Here is a 6015-nt window from a genome sequence, read left to right as displayed (position 1 = left end):
ATGGAGAAACATGGATCATCTGCCGCCTGCACATCTCCTACTGGGGATGTGCCTGCAACCCAGGTACATTCCCTTGACCGGAATCGAACCTGGGACCTTTCAGTCCGTAGGCCGACGCTCTATCCACTGAGCCAAACCGGTTTCGGCAAAATACTATACTGTTTTGACTGCTATAATCTTGAGTGTACATCAACTTAATAGTTTCTTTTTCTGGCATTATCATATTTTTTCTATGTATATGATATATGCATCCTTGTAGATTCCTCAAATCTAATGTGAAAAATCTTATATAATAAAAGCCTAACATGCTAAGTGTCCGGTCGTCCAGTGGGCTGTTCAACCAATCCAAGCGTAATATGCTAATGATATGCTAAGGCCTCTCAACTGCTCACTATGACGTGTAGTGACCACCAGTGGGCAGTCGACCAGTCAACCAGTTGCTATGATGTGCACTGACGACCAGGGGGCAGACACTCTGACCAGCAGCTTAGCTTGCTGCTAGGGTCCAGCCAATCAGGACTCAGCGATATGAGCTAGACATACTCTGGAGCCCTCCTGCAGTCCCTCCCCGGCTGGCTAACCTCCCGCATCCCTCCCTGGCCCCAATCGTGCACCAGGGGAGGTCCCTCAGCCTGTCCTGTGCCCTCTCACCATCCCAGACCACTCAGGGGATGTCAAAGAGCCAGTGTTAGCCAGATGATGGAACAACCAGTTGCTATGATGCACACTGACCACCAGGGACAGATGCTCAATGCAGGAGCTGCCCTCTGGCGGTCAATGCACTCCCACAGGGGGAGCACCGCTCAGCCAGAAGCCAGGCTGATGGCTGGTGAGAGCAGCAGCGGTGGCGGGAGCCTCTCCTGCCTCTGTGGCAGGGCTAAGGATGTCCAACTGCCATCAGTCGTATATCTCCTGAGGGCTACCAGACTGCAAGAGGGCACAGGCCGGGCTGAGGGATCCTCCCCTTCAAGTGCATGAATTTCGTGCACTGGGCCTCTAGTATACTGTAGTATACATGTATATACTTCATTGATGGTTCACAATGAAAGAAATGTAAATGGGTCTTAACTGTATGAAAAGATGCTCAACCTCACTCATAAGGCGAAAAATGCAAATAATGGAAGATCAGACTCCACTAACCAAGACCAACCTACCCACTACCATTGCTGAATGCCCACTATGCCAGTAACAGAACCACTGCAGAGCTCCTGATACAGCACCACCCCTCAGGAGACCAACTAGTTATTTGGTAGCAAGATGACTCCAATGGACCTATTCCATCTTGGAAAGAGCAGCCATTCACATTGACAGGAATCAACACCTAACCCAGATATGGGTTTCCTGCACACAGGGCCCCAGCCAGCACCACTATATGAGGGCTTACAGAGTAATCCACTGATATAGGATCCCACAAGACATCTGATCAGACTCACTTCATAGCAAAAGCGGTGCAGCAGGGCTCACTGGTCCTGTCATAAACTGCAGCATCCAAGAGCTGCTGGCTGAGACAGCGTTGACAAGCTGGCTTGGCACCCAGGTCACACATGGCAGTCCTTTGGTGTACACCTGCCCCATAGTGACAGTAAACAGAAATGTGCAGCAGTCATGGCCAGAGTACAACATGGTCAGGGGCTAGGACTCCTTAGAGATGAGAGACTGGGTCTTACAATCAGGAGAGCCACTCAAGCCAGGTGCTAGCCAAGTGTGAAAAAAATCTAGAAGAGGTTTTAGACTCTAGAATCTAGAGCAGCCGTGGGCAAACTACGGCCCGTTTGAAATGAAAAAAACTAAAAAAAAAAAAAAAAAAAAGACCGAACCCTTTTATGTAATGATGTTTACTTTGAATTTATATTAGTTCACACAAACACTCCATCCATGCTTTTGTTCCAGGCCTCCGGTCCAGTTTAAGAACCCACTGTGGCCCTCAAGTCAAAAAGTTTACCCACCCCTGGCCTAAGCCATCAGTTGGACATCCCCTGAGGGCTCCTGGACTGCGAAAGGGCACAGGCCGTGTTCAGGGACACCCACACCCCTGAATGCATGAATTTCATACACCAGGCCTCTAGTAATTTTATAAGTAACCTAATTTAATATTGTTTCAGAAGACAAAGAGAAATCCATAAGCCCTAGGTTGTATGTGAAGTAATGATACTAAATGAATACTTATCTTCAGAACTGTCACCAGGTGGGGCTATATGTTCAATTTAATAACATATCATTATTTGAAATATTCCTAAAATGATCTTCAGAAATACCACATAGGCGAATAAAAACTGAAAACAAGCTTTTATCTTCATTCACTCCCCAAATCCTACTGAAAGGACAGTAAGGGGTCAGGGGAAGGTATAAACACTCAAGGAAAAGAACAACAAAGAAGAAAATACAACAGGAGACATGTCAACAAAATTTTGGGAACTGGAAAGCAGATGGATGTAATAAGAAGCAAAGCAGATCAGAGCAGGTGACACCTATTGCAGCAAAAGGAGCAGCCAATTCCAGCACCAAATCTCACAAAGGCCCAAGGACCACAAGAGATACAAGGGCAGGGTCAACTGAAAACCACAGCAGTTAGTCCCTAAATCTCCTCCTCTTCCTATGGGGTCAGGCAACTACCCCTCCTCAACCCTGGAAAAAGACAAGACACTTATAGTATTTTACTTAATGTGAATTTCTTATAGTAATGGCACTTCAGCCCAACTTTACCCTTTGCCCAAACCTGCTACCTTCCCTTCCCCACATAACACAACAAAGAAAATAAGAATGAGGGCGCTGGAAAAATAATCTAGAGGGGCTCTGAAGGCAGCATCGATTGATTACTTCCTGGAGGTGCCCAGACCAGGGATGGAACCACAACCTAGGAATGTGCCCTGACTGGGAACTGAATCCGCAACCTTTTGGTGTAGGTGAGATGCTCCAACCAACTGAACCATCTGGACAGGGCAGATCATTAAACTTTTCAAGAAAGCCTCCAACTTAAAAGTCAGAGACCAGCCCAGCCAGTGTGGCTAAGTGGTTGAGTGTTGACCTATAACCAGGAGGTCACAGTTCGATTCTGGTCAGGACACATGCCCAGTTTGTTGGCTCAATCCCCAGTGTGGGGCATGCAGGAGGCAGCTGATCAATAATTCTCATCACTGATGTTTCTATCTCTCCCTCTTCCTTTCTCTCTCTGAAATCAATAAAAACATTTTTTAAAATAAATTAACTAAACATTTTTTAAAAGTCAGAGACTAAAACAAACAAAGAAAAACAAGAAACTAGGGAGGTAATAATAATAATAATAATACTAAAAACAATGCAGAGAATAGAAAATAATATTAAAATAATATATAGTTAGTACAGTCTCAAGGAAAAGACACTGAATTCATAAAACAAGAACAGGAAGCTCTGGAAAAGAACATTTAGAGAACAAGAAAGAGGACCTGGAAATGTAATAGCAGAAATATTAAAATTTGACAATGTTAAAATTTGTAAGGTAAGTTGAAGAAATTTCCCTGAAAGATCTAAATCTCTAACATCTTTCTAAGAAAAATTCCAGAAAGAAAAGAACAGAGAAAACAAAGGGAAATTGTCCATGAAATATTACAAGAAATTTTCTAGAAATGAAAGAATTTCTAGATTGAAGGACCAGTAGAATAATCAATGCAATTAATTAAAAACTACCCCCACCAGAATATATAACAATGGTTATTTCAGAACACTTGAAATAAAGAAAAGATCCTTACAGCTTCCAAAGAGGAAAAAAAGTCTTAGCAAAATAGCAAAAGTCAGAATGGCATCAGATTCTCAAGAGAAACCCTTGAAACTTGAAAGGTAAAATGACTTCAAAATTCTGGGCAAACAAATGGCAGTTCCATATTTAATCTTTTGAGGAAACGCCATACTGTTTTCCATAATGGCTGCACCAGTCTGCATGTCCACTAGCAATGTACTAGGGTTCCCTTTTCTTCATATCCTCTCCAGCACTTCTCATTTGTTAATTTGTTGATGGTAGCCATTCCAGCAGGCGTAAGGTGATACCTCATTGTCATTTTAATTTGCATCTCTCTGATGATCAGTGACTTTGAGCATTATTTCATATGTCTCTTGGCCTTCTGTATGTCTACTTTAGAGAAGTGTCTATTTAGGTCCTTTGCTCATATTTAAATTGGATTACCTTCCTTTTGTTAAATTGTATGAGTTCCTTATATATTTTGGATAATAACCCCTCATCAGATGTATCATTGGCAAATATGTTCTCCTGTACAGAGGGTATCCTTTTCGTTTTATTGATGGCTTCTTTTGCTGTGCAGAAGCTTTTTACTTTGATGTAGTCCCATTTGTTTATTTTCTCTTTTGTTTCCCTTGCCCTAGGAGATATATCAGCAAACATATTGCTCTGAGATATGTAGAGATTTTGCTGCCTATGATTTCTTCTAGGATTTTATGGTTTCATAACTTACACTTAAGTTTTTTATCCATTTTGAGTTTATTCTTGTGTATGATGTAAGTTGGTGGTCTAGTTTCATTTTCTTGCATATACCTGTCCAATTTTCTCAACACTATTGAAGAGACTATCTTTACTCCATTGTATGCTCTTGCCTTCTTTGTCAAATATTAATTGTGATCCTACTTATAGGAATATATCCTAAGAAACCCAAAACACCAATCAGGAAGAATGCATTCACCTGTATGTCCCTAGCAGTACAATTTTCATCAGTCCAAGTGCCCATCAGATGAGTAGATAAAAAATAAAAAATAAAAAAAGCTGTGGCACATTTATATCATGGAGTACTATGCAGCAGTAAAAAAGGATCTCTTATCCTTTGAGACAGCATGGAGGGACCTGGAGAGCATTATGCTAAGCAAAATAAGCCGGTCAGAGGAAAACAAGTATCACATGATCTCACTCATATGTGGAATCTAAAGAAAATAAACTGAGGAACAAAATAGATTTAGAGGCACAGAAACATAGAACAAACTGTTGAATCTCAGGAGGAAGGCGGGGGTGTATGGTGTGTGGGAGGAGATTAACCAAAGAATTTATATGCATATATGCATAACTCATGGACACAGACAATAGTGTGGTGAAGGCCTGGGGTGGAGGGGCAGATGTGGGCTAGAAAGGGTTAGAGGGGAGAAAAAGGGGACATTTGTAATACTTTCAACAATAAAGATAAAAATTTTTAAATTCTGTAAAACGTGATTTCCAATTAGGAATTCTAAGATCCGCCAAAACCATTGCTCAATTGCAAGCATAAAATAAAGATCTTTTAAGACAGGGTCTCAAAGATTTCTCTCACACCCTTTCCTTGGTAAACTACTAGAGAACGTGTTTCATCCAAATGGGAGCATAATCCAAGGAGGATTATAGGACACAAAGAATAGGAGATTCAGAGAGGACAAAGGTGAGGGGACTTCCAAGGATAGTGGGGAAATGAAGTTCTAGGCTAACAGCTGTGCAGAAGGTCTAGAGCAGTGATTCTCAACCTGTGGGCCGCGACCCCTTTGGAGGTCGAACAACTCTTTCACAGGGGTCACCTAAGACCATTGGAAAACACATATGTAATTACATACTGTTTTTGTGATTAATCACTATGCTTTAATTATGTTCAGTTTGTAACAATGAAAATACATCCTGCATATCAGATATTTACATTACGATTTATAACAGTAGCAAAATTACAGTTATGAAGTAGCAACGAAAATAATTTTATGGTTGGGGGTCACCACAACATGAGGAACTGTATTAAAGGGTCGTGGCATTAGGAAGGTTGAGAACCACTGGTCTAGAGTGACAGACCAGGCTGCAGCAGGGGGACAGAGGGCTCCAGAAATGACCTGATATGCTCAGATGTACTGTAAAGCAAGACTGCTCTGTAGAAGAGCTTTGGGATATGTTAATGATAAGTATAAAAGAACCCCAGGAAAATAAACAGTTGTATAAGAAACGATGTGGGCTCAGGTATAAGTAATGCTTATAGAGTTCTAAGTAAACATTGAACACCGATTTCACCAAAATGCTGATGATATCAC

General features: G+C 41.6%; 1 protein-coding gene across 3 annotated transcripts in view; it reads right to left on the bottom strand.

Moving 5' to 3' along the window:
* Positions 1-6015, bottom strand: part of RCBTB1 (regulator of chromosome condensation (RCC1) and BTB (POZ) domain containing protein 1) — a 49833-nt gene that overhangs the window by 41124 nt on the left and 2694 nt on the right. The window lies entirely within an intron of this gene.

This window comes from Myotis davidii, unplaced genomic scaffold, assembly GCF_000327345.1.
Source record: "Myotis davidii unplaced genomic scaffold, ASM32734v1 scaffold577, whole genome shotgun sequence".
Classification (NCBI taxonomy): Eukaryota; Metazoa; Chordata; class Mammalia; order Chiroptera; family Vespertilionidae; genus Myotis; species Myotis davidii.
The sequence above is the reverse complement of the archived record's forward strand: the minus strand, read 5'-3'. Positions and strand labels throughout refer to the sequence as shown.